This window comes from Notamacropus eugenii, chromosome 1 (assembly GCF_028372415.1).
Source record: "Notamacropus eugenii isolate mMacEug1 chromosome 1, mMacEug1.pri_v2, whole genome shotgun sequence".
In the NCBI taxonomy this organism is placed as follows: domain Eukaryota; kingdom Metazoa; phylum Chordata; class Mammalia; order Diprotodontia; family Macropodidae; genus Notamacropus; species Notamacropus eugenii.
The window spans coordinates 125,443,421-125,458,659 of record NC_092872.1 but is presented as its reverse complement, the minus strand read 5'-3'; the positions used below and the strand labels follow the sequence as shown (position 1 = coordinate 125,458,659).

Here is a 15,239-nt window from a genome sequence, read left to right as displayed (position 1 = left end):
ATTAAGCAGCTTGCCCAAGGCCATCCAGCTAGTAAGTCTCTTGAGACAGAATTGGAACCCAAGCTTTCTGACTCCAAGTATGTTTACCAGATATTCTCTTTCCACCATGCCACATCCATAATAGAACTGAAACGATACTCAGAAAGGGAAGATTATAGCTTGATGGAGACATTCATTCCTTACTCCTTCCCTTCCCTTCTCCCTCTCTAACCCCCACTTATAAACATGTCTATTACTGATGAATTCACTGTTTGAAAAATTTCCTATGGGAATCCTGATTCACTATGAAACCAAATCACATTTTTGGTCTCCCAGGTTTCCCATGCTCTCCAACTTGGCACCTCCCCTTCACATACATGCACACAGTGGACTTGCATCTGCTAGATAATAAGCTATAATATTCACACCTCTGCCATCATCCCCTACCCTCCCTCCCTGCCCCCCAAAAAAGACTCTTACCAAGTACCATAACTGAAACACATGAGAGAAAATATTAGAAAACTGAGAAGAAAAAACCCCACTTTCCTTACCCCCACTCTATTTGCTACCTTTTCTTCTCTGGCAATAAAGCACGTATGTCTTCAAACAGAAACCACAATATTAAAGGAAGGATTTTGTTAGGAATTAAAATGAGTTTAAAATGGCAGTTACCCTACACCCCAGTTCCACATCAGTTAGGGAACTAGAGCAATTATATAGGGCTGATTTAATTAAGGATAACTCTTGTCTTCACATAAGGTACAGAGTTATAAGAGCTGAAAAAGAACACAGCAGCCTTTATGCTTGGTTCTGCCTGTGTCCCAGAGGAGGAGGGCAGTCTCTGATATTCATTGAAAGAGGTCAGCAAAGATCTTTTAGGAAAGAGAGACCAAAATAGTCATGGCGTGCTTTCTCCCGTGTAAATATACCCCTATTCCTGTGCTCTGGGGATTTCCCTTAAGGACAGTAATCTGACCCATTATCATTAATTGAATTTGCCCTATAATTTCAGTTACTGTCTAATTGAAATTCTAGCCTATTATTCTGGGCTCTGTCACACCAGTCTTATGTGAGATGCCCAGTTGTAATTATTTCTTAACTTTTCTGAAAGCACTTAGATTGTAGCATCTACTGGAGAGATCTTCACTTATTATGGTGACGTTCCTGCTGAACTTGCCTCTACTGACCAAAGATCCGTATTTGAGCTACCAACCCTGGTTCTGGACCTGCAGGTGTTATCTCTGCAACCCCCAGAGCACTGTGGGTATTAGTCAATCTCCCTGTTTCTCTTAGTTGAGAATCTCAGGGCACTTAGTTATCATGCACTGGTAGGGCTCCCTATGTTAAACTGGACTAGGTTCGGACTTCAGTTTAGAGGTGTGTGTATGTGTGTGTGTATAATCTCTGGCCTTATACCCTCACCTACTTAGCAGTTTCCCTTCCTCCCCATCTCTTGAATGTGCTTTACCAGGTCACTTCTGTGAAGGTCACACAGTGTTTAATTACTGTGATAAGAGAAAACGAGCACATCAGAACCAGACATATCCCATCTTAGACAAGAACTTTCGTTTAGTCTCAGTAGCAGCCAGAGAAGGCAAGAGCCCAGAAATTACAATTTTGGTGCCTCCCGACTTCTGGCCTACAAGGCAGAAAGTACACTGTCTCTGAAATCTGAAGACCTTGGTTCAAAGTGCTTTTGTAGCTTCAGGCAAGTCACTTAATCCCTGCACACCTCAGCATTCTCATCTATGAAATGAAGGAATTGTACTGGAAGGCCTCTCCAGTTCCTTTCAGTTCTAAGCCTAGGAACCTATTACCTTCATCTATGATAATCCTCTCAGAGCTAATGGAAAGCAGTGAACTCATCAGTATGCTCTGGTGCACTGAGAATGGGAACTACAGTACACCTAATGTCACGTCATGCCTGCAGGTAGCCAGCCAGAACAACAGGCGTCGGTGTCCTCAGCATCCATTTCAACACAGTTCCATACAAATGCACGTATCTCTCTGTCCCTGCAGTGCAGGAACACAGATTGTTTGGGTAAGCTGAAAGGAAATAACACTGCCCAACTACTCAAGACCTGGCAAAGGCCGATGCCTGGAGGACAAGCCGCTCAGTCCTGATGAACATTCTGTCCCTCTCTCTTTCAGTTCACCCATCTCTGCTTCTATTGCTACTCCTCTAGGGCTTGCTCTCATCCTGGGCATGCTGGGGACCAGGCTGGGTAGCAGTCTCTCCACTACTATTTTTCTTTTGTTGTTGTTGTCTTTAAAACAGGGAATTTAGAATTAGCTATTGGAAAAAAGATACTATGGTATGGTATGGTGTGGGAGTGGAAGTAGGATAGGGATGTGGTAAAGACTGGGAATTTGAAAAAAGAATCTGGTGGAAATGAGAATGAGAGAGTCTTAAGCTCTTTCAGCCTTTCTCTTCAAACTGGAGTGAATATGGATTCCAGTTTCCTGATCAAGACAATCTTCCTTTTGATACTAACTTTCAGATAGCCAATTCCATGAGTCTTTCCTTTCTCCCATCGGTAGCACACGTGTTTGTGCCCCAGGCCTGCATCTGATGGTCACAAAGGAACTGTGATTTCCAGTTTTGTAGACAAAGCACCAGTGGCACAAGGAAGTTAAACACTTTCAGATGACCCAGTACTATAGCTACCACTGACTGGCTCATCTAGCAGAGCTCAGAACTCCATTTCCCTAACCCCTTGCTATGTTCTAAAATCAGCCAATTTTTTTTTTCAAAAAAGATAATCCTGAGTAAAAATAGTTCAGCACAAATAGGGAAGTAATAAGAACTATGTTGCCTTGTCAGTTATCTGCTTGTTTATTTGCCATTTTTTTCTGCTTTGAGGAAATTGTAAAGGGCCAGATTTGGGGGCAAAGGCAGTAGAACACAGTAATGTAATCCCAGGCCCCAGACACTAGCCTGTCACAAGCAGTCAGAGGGTTAAAAGGACCCCCAATATTTTCTAGTGAAGAATTTCAGAAGAGAAGAGGGGAAGCAAAACAAATTTGTGACAGAAGGTTCAGATTTGGGAGGCAAGATTAGTTTAAAATGAAGAAAGGAATGGATTTTGCTGATTTCAGAGAGATCCCTTTGAAATCACTCGGGTGATATCTATGGGGCTGAGTTCCCAATTTAATACCAGTTATTCAATATCTTTTCTCCTGACCGCAAACATTGTTCTTTTCCCATTTTAGGAAGGCTGACTTTTTGGGGGGCCTTTCCATCTGTAGTTTTTATCTGGTTTTTGCTTTGCTTTTTGCTTTGTTTCTGTACTGAGGCAGCTTGGTGATGCAGTGGATAACATATTTGACTTCGAGTCAGGAGGACCTAAGTTCAGATTTTGCCTCAGACACTGGCTATGGGACTCTGGACAAGTCACTCAATGTTTTCAGCCTCACTTTCCTTATTTGTAAAAATAGGATTGTTGTGCAGATCAAATGAGATGTGTGCGTAAAGTGCTTTACAAACGTCAGAGCGCTGCTTAAATGCTTCTCATCGGTGGTGGTGCTGTTACAGCAGTATGAAGATCAAAGAAAACAAGAATGATATTATTGTTCTGAAAGATAAATCTGGGGATTACTGAAAAACAGTTTTAAAAATTTAATATTTAATTCCTTGCTACAATTCCTTTATATTACATGCTCACATTTCATTTTAAATACTCAACTTACAAAAACTTGATATGTGCACAGGGACAGTTTTGTTATATAAAACAACATTCAGGTGTACTAATATTCATTACTTGTCACTTCACTTCTGGCATACTGGAAAGGTTAGCCCAGTACAAATCTAGAGCTAAATAAAACTGACTTAACATGTTTTAATTTTTTAAAGTTTTCCATCAAGCTGCTGTATGTACCTTGTACCTTTTTCAGGATACAGAACAGAAACAGATACCTACCCACCACACAACGCCAATAGAAATATGGCGAAGTGTCTTGTGATGCTCTCTCCAGTGACTCAGGAAGCTCCTTAGTTTTTGACAAATGTGGGGTTTGATTTTACCTGCTGTAAAAGGTCACAATGAAGTTGGCCAGGATGAGTTGCTGTCTAGGGAGGAGGATGCTTTCTTGAAGCTTCTGGCTGTTAGCTCCTAAGAGAACACCCTAAAGCCTAGGAGAAACTGGAGAGATGGGGTTGGTTTTGTGAGAGTTATTGACTATGGATGTTGTGTAAGTAACTCTTAGGCTGCTGAGTTGTTGTTTTTTCTGATCACTGGACTTTTAAGTAAACTTAGGTGTGCAGGAAAGGTAAAGATTTACACTTACTGTTGGGTGGAAGCAAGTGAAAAATCGAAGACTATCACGAGTGAAAGTGAAGGTTTTTTGAGTCATCTAAAGATTTAGGGCTGAAAGGACAAGTCAAGTCAACTGCTTACTCTCTGCCAGGCACTGTGCTAAGGGCTTAAAAGTCATTTTGAACAAAATCTTTACTTTACTCTGGAGAAACCTGAAGCCCAAAGAGATGGCATGAGTGACTCAGTAGAACATGGCTCTCACAAATGGCACACCATGAAATGTTGCTCTTTGCATATCCATTTAAAACTTCATAAATTATAAACCAACTCTTTTGGCCTCCACTATGAATCTGGGTCCTTTTGAATTTGCAACTCAAGTTATGAACCATCAGAGCCCAAACAAAACAAAGTGCCATTCACTGCATATTCTTCTCCACAAGGATGGCACGGAGATGGTCATTACAGAAGGGGCACCAATCTGCCTACCTGCTCACCTACAAGTCTCAAAAGTGGAGAGGGGGTAAGAGGAGAGGAATCCCAAGGCTTCACTGATGAATTTGATTTAAAAGAAAAACACAGAAGAAAACCGAAGTACCAGTATTAAAAATGAAAAGGGAGAATTTACCATCAATAAGAGGAAATTAAAACAATTATTAGGAACTCTTTTGCTCAATTGTAGGCCAACAAATCTGAGCAAAATGGATGAATATTTACAAAAATATAAATTGCCCAGGTTAAGCGGAAACAGAATATGTAAATAACCCAGCCCATCTTAGAAAAAGAAATTGAAAAAGTCATTCATGAATTCTCTAAGAAAAAATCCCCAGGGCCAGATGGGTTCTCAAGGGAACTCTATAAAACATTTAAAGAACAATTAATTCCAATACTATATAACCTATTCAGGAATCCCAAGTTCTGGGTAATGAATGAATCTGGAGTCCTAATTGTCACAAAGCCCTTCTCTGTTTCCAGCTTCATGATTCCCCATAAAGAGTATTGCATCATTAATAAACAAACAAAAAAAGTTTAAGAAACATTGCAGTAGAATGTAAGTTCCTCAAAGGCAGAAAGGTTCATTTTTGTCTTTGTAGCCCAGGACATAGCACATTATCTTTTTTACTTTAAATGTCTAAAAAATGTTTGTTGTGTTGAACTGCCTATAATTACACAACTAGCTAGTGGAAGATATCTCTGAAATCCTAGCCTCCTGCTATTTCCAACACACTACGTACATGACTAATTTTTAAATGTTTTTAGGGAAACATAAAATAGTAAAAAATTCAATAAATAATATCACTTGGTCAAAAATAAATCAGTTGAGGTAGTGTGTTATAACAGATGGAGAGCTGGCCAGTTACCCTGACAGTAAGACAGGGTTCAAGTTCAGGGCACAGCTGACTGTGTGACATGAGGTGAGTAATTTAATATTTCAGTGCCTGGTGTACTCTGGAAGTTACAGAGGAAGTGCCAGCCTGCCGGGGTAGAGGGAGTTCTTCACCAGACATCATATCTATGAATTCACAGGTCTAGTTTTGAAACAAATCCAGCAAACAAAAAAACCACATCATGACAAGTTAGCTTGATTTTTCAAAATCAAGATAAAAAGCTTAAAGGATCAAGGAAACACAATAAACGGTGTCTGTTGACATAAATAAAGCATTTGACATAGTTTAGTGTGACATAATCCTGGGAATATGTGGGTCAAAGAAGATATGTGGCTGCTGAAAAAGTCAATCAGATCACTCCATATTATGTTTCCTTCCCCAGCTCATTTTATAGATGAAGAATCTGACGCAAACAGGGTTAAGTGACTAGCCCAGGATCACATAGTTTGTTTCCAAGGCCAGATTTGAACTCCGCAAGACTCAACACCCTATCCATGATACCACCTATCTGCCTCCATATTATAAGTATCAGCCCACAATTGGGAAGACATATCAAGGAGGTTCCTATTTTGACAATGCTGGGTCAGTGCTGTACTTGAGACAGAACCACTGAGGGGCTGATCAGATCAATAATCTGATTCAATCCATCGTATTTATCAAGTGCCTGTGTGCCAAGCCATGTGTTTAGCTAATCAAGGCTGGGAACAATAGGTTTGGAGTGGAGGGCATGGAGAGACGGCTGTGCTGTGGTTTAAGGGCTGGAGTGATAAGATCTTGAGTGAGAAATGGAAGGATAGCGATCCCTTAAATAGCCAGAGTAGTGAGTGAAGGAACAAATGAGCTTTTATTAAACACTTGCTATGTTTCAGGCACCGTGCTGGCACTGGGGCCACAAATGCAAAAAACAAGACTGTCCTTTGCCTCCAAGGGCCTTACATACTAGTAGAACATAATACACATAGAGGAGTAGTGGCCAGGAAGGGGTATTTTGATCAGCAAAGTCAAAGGGAATAGCGATAGGAGTCCTAGGGCCATGATTGCCAATAAATAATAATTATATTTGGATTGGATAGAGATGTATCTTTCCTTTTTGAAAGAGGAGAGAGGCAGCCTTGTGTAGTGGATAGAGCCAGGAAGACCTGAGTTTGACTCCTGACTGACACCCTGATTGTGTGACTCTGGGTGAGTCACTTCCTGCTCCAGAGCACCCTTTGAGACTAAGTTTCAGAGAAGGCACTGATCAGTATCAACACAGGAAATTCCTCACTGGAGGTCCCAAGCACTGAAGAAACGGAAGCATTTCCCAAGAGATCACTGTCAGCCCTTAGAATCTTTGAATGAAAGAAAATCTGAAAAGAAAAAATACTGAATCAGTTCTCTTTCCACATGATGTGACTTCAAGGTTCTCCTCTGAGGGTCTTTGGGTATTACCCGGAGTTGTCTGTTGCCAACATGCCTCTGCCTGCATCAAAGAAGACACCGCTCTTTGAGCAAAGGGGGATTGCAGTAGCTCAAAAGCATAGGAAATGCACCGATTTAGAACCATCTCCACTCTAAATGTTCAAAAGGACTGTTTGGACCCACCTTGTGGCAGAGCCTTCTGAGCTTGTAGTACTCTATCAGCTGCAGTTGGACACATGGCAACAGTGTTGTCATTTTCGTCTTTTTGGAGTACTAAGGACAACAACCTTAGATACTGTATCAGCCTTTGCTCAGAAAGAATGCTATTTCTGATATACTACGAGAGTCAAACTGTCAGTTTTTTCCTCATGGCGTGAGGCTTTATTCTCTGAATTCTTAAGGTAGTTCTTTGCCCCTGGCTTGTTCTTACTCTTCTTCATCTGGTTCAGAACTACAGCTTTTCAGGACTCCTGCTATCCTCCAGTCTTAAAAAAAACAACCAAGCAGAAGTGGCTTGTGATGAATAGCGCCTGCTTTGGGATTTGTTTAGGTTTTATATATCCCTATAAGATGTGAGAGAGTATTATTGCTTTACAGACCTTTAGTTTGGTTTGAAGTTTCTACTACATAGAGGTGGTGAAGTGGAGGAAGGGCTGGACTTGGAGTCAAAAAGGCCCGAGTAGATACCATAAGCAAATTAGGAGAGCATGGCAATAAAGGCCTCATTTCTTAAACATATAGAGAACTGAGTCAAATTTATAAAAATATAAGTCATTCCCCAATTGATAAATGGTCAAAGGATATGAACAGGCAATTTTTAGACAGTCATGTTAAGAAAATGTTCTAAAGCACTATTGAATAGAGAAATGCAAATAAAGCAAGTCTTAGGTACCACTTCACACCTATAAGATTGGTTAATATGACAAAAAAAGGAAAATGTTGAATGTTGGAGGGGATGTGGGAAAACTGGGACACTAATGCACTGTTGGTGGAGTTGTGGACTGATCCAGTCATTCTGGAGAATTTGGAACTATGCCCAAAGGGCCATAAAACTGTGCATACCTTTGATCCAGCTGGTTCTGGATTCTGATTCTGCTGAATATCTATCCCAAGGACATTGAAAAAAGGGGAAAAGGACCTATTTGTACAAAAGTGTTTATAGCAGCTCTTTTTGTGGTGGCTAAGAATTGGAAATCAAAGGGATACCCATCAATTGGGGAATGGCTAAACAAGTTGTGGTATATGATTGTAATGGAATATTATTGTGCTGTAAGAAATGCCCTGCAGGATGATTTCAGAAAAACCTAGAAAGATTTATATGGACCTCTGCACAGTGATCTGAGTAGAACCAGGAGAACATTGTACACAGTAACAGCAACATTGTGTGATAAAGAACTGTGAATGGCTTAGCTATTCTCAGCAATAAAACGATTCAAGACAATCCTAAAAGACTCATGACGAAGCACGCTATTCGCCTCCAGAGAAAGAACTGATATGGTTTGATTACAGACTGAAGCATGCTATTTTTCACTTTCTTTCTTGCATCTTTTCTCTTATTCAAGTCTTCTAGCACAAAATGGCTAATATTGTTTTACATAATTGCAAAAAAAACCACCAAAAAACAAAACCCAAACAAACCTGGGTTGAAATCCTGCCTCTTACATGTATTAGCTGTGTGACCTGGGCAAGCCACTTAACCTCACTTTGCCTCATTTTCCTCAACTGTAAAAGGGGGATAAAAATAGCACCTACCTCCTCAGTTCATTGTGAGAATAAAGTCAGATAATATTTGTAAAGCACTTTGAAAACCTTGAAATTGTATGTTAATGCTAGCTAGTGTCAGTCTCTTAAAGGGAAAGGCAGCTTTCTTGTAACATCCACTAGCAAAGAAAGAAAATGGACGTTAGAATCATTGATACTAAGACTGTACAGAAGGAGTTCTTAACCTGGGGTCTGTAAACTTGTTAATGTTTTGATAACTGTATCTCAACTTCAGTGGCGTCCTTTGTAATCCTATTTTTTTATTCCACTAATTCAAAAACATGATTCTGAGGAGTCCCTAGGCTTGGCCAATCTAACATATGCACAAAAAAGGGCTAAGAATCTCTGCTGAATGGGCACTTTATGAGGATTATTCATTTGAAAAAATCTTGAACCTGGCACAGTTGTTTGCCTGTAGATGTGTGCTGAATTGAGAGAAAAAAAAAAGCCTTGGAGGTATTGTGGTATTGTAGAAAAAACATGGGCTCTTGTAATCAGAAAACCTGGATTAAAATCTCACCTTTGAAACTTACTACGTTTGTGACCTTGAACAAGTCACTTAATCTCAATGGGCCTCAGTTTCTTCATTTGTAAATTAGAGCAGTTGGATTTAGAGTTGCAGTTTCCAGGAACAGAAAGGGAATAGAGAGTGCACTATGTTCTGTCCTCATCAGACCTCATCTGAGTTTCTGGTTCTGTGCAGCATGCCATGATTTAAAACAGCATCGATGAGCTGGTTTGCATCTAGGATACTGAGGGGTCTTGAGTCTACGTCATGTGAGGATCAGTTGGAGGAACTGAGGATGTTTGATCTAGAGAAGACTTAGACAGATGTGATGGTTGTGGTTCAGGTATATGAAGAGCTGTCATATGGAAGAGCGATTGGGTTTGTTCTGTCTGGTCCCTGAGGACAGAACCAGGAGCAATGGGTGGAAGTGGCCAAGGGACAAATATAGATGCCACGTCAGGAAGAACTTCCAAAGTACACTGCCTCAAGAGGTCATGGGCTCCCCCTTCTTGAAGATCTTCCAGCAGAGGCCAGACAACTGCTTGTCAGCTATATTATGTGCAGAGTCTTGTCATGGGTGGGTTGAGCTAGAATGACTTTCAGATCCCATCCAGCTCAAGAACTATGGTGCAATGTGAAATTGTGAAATAATTTAGTGACCTTTTGTAAACTGCCTTGCAGTCTAAAGAATAATTCTAGGATGGAAACTGCTTGAGAAAAGACACTATTTTTTATTTTTGTCTTTTATCCAGTGGAAGGATGTTTAAAAAAGACAAAAAACTTTTTAGTTTCTCTGTCAATATTAAGAAATAAATATGTCTCTAGTTTAAAAGCACTTTTCAGTCTTTCCCTTTAGGAAAGTGGGTAGAACAAAAGGTCTTTCTTAGGGGGATGGATGAAGGGTGGAAACCAAATCAGGAACAAAGAGGAGCTCTGGCTATTTTCTCATCTCCAGAAGGAGTTGGGCTATGACCCAACTAAGGGAAATACTATCATTTTCACTCTGAGGGAAAGTGCCCTCTTCTGTTACTCAGAGAGCATTGCCATATAGATATTGATTTCAGGGAGGAGGCTTGTTCAGTCCTTGAGGGAAAGGGTCAAGACAGAAATTCCATACTTGAAGGTTAAGTAACCATTGTTCTGGAATGTTAACCCTAAACTGTATTTTATCAGATTACAACTTCTTCCGTCTTCAAGATTGTTATAAGTGCTAGGTCAAATTTTCTTAGAGTAGAGTTATATCTAGGATGGTGGGTGAGGTGGGATAGGACAGACCTATTCCTGTATAGATATTTCTTTCTCTAAGATAGAAATACTTGGATGTTAGGTCGAATTAATGAAAATTGTTTCTGGCAGACTTGTGCCTAAAACAGTACTGTATTAATATTTTTTCTTTGACAATCCCTAGTACCTAGCAAAGTAACTGGCACATACTGGGCACTTAATAAATCTTTATGAATGAATAAATAAATTACATCTCAGGGACTCCTTCTGTGCCCAGGATTATTTGTTAAATTAGAAAATATACATCTTTTGTCTTTAGAGAAAAACCTCCATTCATTCATTCAAAAAATATTTATCGATTGCCTACTGTATATTAGGCAATGAAAAGGAATACAAAGATGTTCTTATCTTCAAACTTATGATTTACTTGTGGGTTTAAAACACATGGATAAATAGCTACAAAACCAGGCAGAATGTGATAGGCGCTATAAAAATGTGTGCTGTGTACAGCTGAGGGCTGTGGTATTGTGAAGCAGAGATGTCTAACTTTTAGATGAGATGATAAGAGGGAGCACCAGAACGAGGTCTTAGGTAAGAATATGATTTTGATAAGCAAAATCAGTTTCAAGTTAAAAGGTAGTATCACTTACACCCCCATTAGAAGCAAAAAAGATACATATAAAGAATGCTAGAGTTCATTTTCTAGAGGAGTAAAAAGGAAAATTTGGCCAAAAGACTAGAAAATAGTGCTTTTGAGAGAAGGTGAAGGTATTGGGATTAATTAAAAAAAATTACTGAAAGTGAATTTAATAATAGGATTCAGGTATAAGGGTTATTAAGGATGAAATAAATATTGGCTCTTTTCCCATGGTAGGAAAGACTGAGCAGATGGGCTTAAATGAAGGAAAGAGGGGTATAGGGTAGATATCAGAAAACTTTCTATTAGGATTATTAATAATATAGTGGCTGACCTTATTTTGCACTTGCTGTAACTCATAGTAACTCAGTATTCACACTACTCTTATTATTATAAAAGCTTAAAAACAAAGATGTTCTGTTAAAGTGTTACTCCAGGGCCTCACCTGGGTGTGTAGGGGACCCTCAAAGACTATAAGAGCCAGGGGAACGCAAGTTCTGGCAGGTACTGCCAAGTTAGACAGGCTTCTTGTATAGCCCTGGAGGCAAACTGTTGGACAAGAACCTGCCTAAGTTTGGAGAGATTCGTGCTGTATCCTTTCACCTTAGTAACTACCACAGACTGTCTACTAAGTCATTAAGGGGTTGAACTCTCCTTTGGAGCGAGGGACCCACACTGACAAAATCATAAAGCTCTTTAAAAGCTGAAGAAAAATGAAGCACACAATTAAATGTCTAAATTGAATAGGGTATGGCATTAAAGAAATTAAAGTTTTCCCCTAGCAATTCAATTCTAGTGACTCAGCTAGAGCTTCTCATCCCCCAAGTTCATGCTCTGGGGGTGGACAGGTAGAGTGGAAGAAACAAGCAACTTCTTGTCAGAAGAGATGGACGTATTGTTCCAAGAATGTACTAATAATTAAAATCACTCTTTATGTTTGTATTTATATATATTTATATTCTCTTTATAATAAAAGAAGCAAGTCCTAAAGTCATCTTCTGGATGCCATGCTTGTTTTCAGGCAAATGTATTTTGAGTTGCATCTCATTCGGAAGATGCCTTTATTTTTGCTACTTGAAAGTTTCTATTTTCATTTAGGAACTAGGTGCAAATAATCATTTCTTTCACCCGTTTCCCCTATTCTCTTGTTTCCAGGAAGTAGGACTGTATTTTGTTATTCTTTTTTTCTACAAAAAAAAAAATTACAATATACTTCCTAAACTCCAAACAGGAGAAAAACTTATATTTAAATGAAATCAATTTTGACCTTTTGGTAAAAAATAAATTTAATTACAGTCTGACCATGTTTAGATATTTAAACTATAATTTTAAAAATTCAGCCACAAAATTGGTTAATGAGGACTACCCAAGGGTTTCAGTCTGGTGCTGAATTCTATTAAACTAAGAATTTTCACTAAATTAAATAAGTTGTGGACTTTGATATATTTTTATTGACCCATGTTTTATAGGAATTCAGAAATGTGAGCTGCATTCAGATTTATAGTGAGTTAGAGTCATTTGTAGACAGACTAACTGCTACTTCCTCTCATACAACATTCCATTTTCCCTTTCCTGCCTTGCCTTTAACCCGACTGGACCTATGCATGGAATGCTCTCCCTATACACCTCCACCTCCTTCAAATTTCAGCTCAAGCTCTACCTTCTATATCAGATCTTTCCTCACTCCCCCATCACCCCCAACCACTAGGACCTCTCCTTACCCTCTCCCCCAACCGTAGAATTCAAAACTAGAGGTCAGGGATGGTTGATTTTTGTCTTTGTGTACACTGTACCTGGAAGATATTAGGGTACCTAATAAATGTTGATTGTGTAAGAGAGTTAAATAGAAGGATCCTAGTCAGTAAATCAAAAAACATTTATTAAGGGCCTACTATGTGCCAGGTCCTGCATTCAACATTGAGGATACAAAGAGACAAAAGATAGTTCCTGGTGTCAAGGAGCTCACTATCTAATGGAGGAGACAATAAACCGATAATTATGTATAAACAAGCTACATAAAGGATAAATAGGAAATTATTAAAAGAAGGGAATGTGTAGAACTAAGAGGGCTTGGTAGATGCTCCCTGTAGAAGATGAGATTTTAATGGGGACTTAAAGGAAGATGGGAAACCAGTAGGCAGAGATGATGGGAGAGAACATTTCAGAGAAAATGCCTGGAGCTGGATTAAAGAGCAGTGCATGGAGAAGAGTAAATCAGGAGAAGCCTGGAAAGGTAGGACAGGATTAGTTTATGGAGGTCTTTGAACATCAGAAGATTTCTTATTTGATCCTGTAGGTGATGGGGGAGTCTGTGGAGTTGCTTGAGTAGAAGAGTGATATGGTCGAACCAGTGCTTTAGGAAAGTCCTTTAAGAACAGCTTTGGAAAATAAGGTTAGACAATGAGGCTTTGAAGAGCTCTCTCCTGAGAGAAGTGGATTCCCCATTTGGGACTTTGTTTGACATGACTTGACTTTGGGACATAAAGAGGCCCCATCTCTTTGGGCAGTCTTGCATTATCTAGCATTATCTAGTCATGGCGTTCGAGAATGCTTGAGTTAAATGCATCTGAGTAAAATGGCCTGAGACAGGGTTGATATGTGTTTGAGCCACATCTATAGATTTTGCTTCTAAAGAGGTGATAATAAGAAATCAGAGCTGAGAGAAAGGATGTAAACAAAGAATGAACTTGGGTTGATTCAGTATTATAGTGGAGATTCCTTTTGTTTGTGGGCTGGATGAGAAGGCTTTTGAGATCCTTTCTAATGCTCGTATTTTATGATTCCATAATCCAGCAGTTATTTAGTAAGTGTCTTTTTTTATGTGAAAGACAGTGTGTCAGACACTAGGGTTATAATTTAAACAAGGAAATATTCCTTGGCTCCAAGGAGCTTATCTTCTATCAAAGGAGGTAACGTACATAAATACAAAGGAGAGAGAAAGAGTAGGACAGAGGTCCAGGGAGGAGAGGGAAGACTAGGTGAATCAGCAAAGTGCCCATATAGGAGGCAATGACATTTACTTTGAAAAAAGCAGGTAGTACTGGTGCCAAGATGGCAGAGTGAGGAAGTAACCCTCTGAAGCCCTCCCCCTCCAAATTCCCTCCAAACAACTAGAAACTCACCTCAGAATTGATCTAGGAACATGGAAGCATTTTACCAGCCCCGCTGGAAAGGTCTGTCTCACTGCTGGGAGGGGAATGAGGTCCATGAGCAGCAGAGCAGCAGTCAACCTCATAGAAGGGGGCCTGCAGCAAGGCTCCAAACCTGGAACAATCCATCGCTGAAGTCCCACCCTCCTGCAATCCAGCAGCTCCCTAGGCAAGTGAACAATCTGTGCAGGGCAGCAAGGTCCTACCCCAGTGACCACACTCCTAGCACAAGCTATCAGCCAACAAATTAGACAAGTAGAAGACAATTTGGTTAAAGAAATGAGAGTAATGCAAGAGAATCATGAAAAAGAGGCAATAGCATAGGAAAAGATATACAAAAATTTACTGAGTAAAATAGCTCCCTAAAAAATAGGATTGGCCAAATGGAAAAGGAAGTCCAAACTCTCACTGAAGAAAATAATTCCTTAAAAACTAGAATTGAACAAATGGAAACTAATGACTTTATGAGACATCAAGATATGAAACAAAATCAAAAAAGAAAAAAGAAGAAAATGTGAAATTATTCATTGGAAAAACAACTGCTCTAGAAAACAGATCCAGGAGAGATAATATAAGAATCATTGGACTATGTGAAAGCCATGATTGAAAAAAAGACCTGGAAACATTTTTCAAGAAATTACTAAAGAAAACTGCCCTGATATATTAGAATCAGAAGGCAAAATAGAAATTGAAATAATCCACCAATAACTCTCTGAAAGAGATCCCAAAATGAAAACTCCCAGGAACATCATAGTCATATCCCAGAGATCACAGATCAAGGAGAAAGTATTGCAAACAACCAAAAAAAAAAAACAACCCAACAATTCAGATACTGTGGAACTAGAGTCAGGATTATATAGGATTTGGCACCTTCCCCATTAAAGAAGCAGAGGGCTTGGAATATTATATACTGGAAGGCAAAAGAATTAGGATTACAAC

The 15,239-nt window shown here is 39.5% G+C and overlaps 1 protein-coding gene across 7 annotated transcripts in view; it reads left to right on the top strand.

Annotated features, from left to right (window-relative positions):
* The window catches only part of CA12 (carbonic anhydrase 12), a 250,157-nt gene that overhangs the window by 193,634 nt on the left and 41,284 nt on the right, over nt 1-15,239 (top strand). The window lies entirely within an intron of this gene.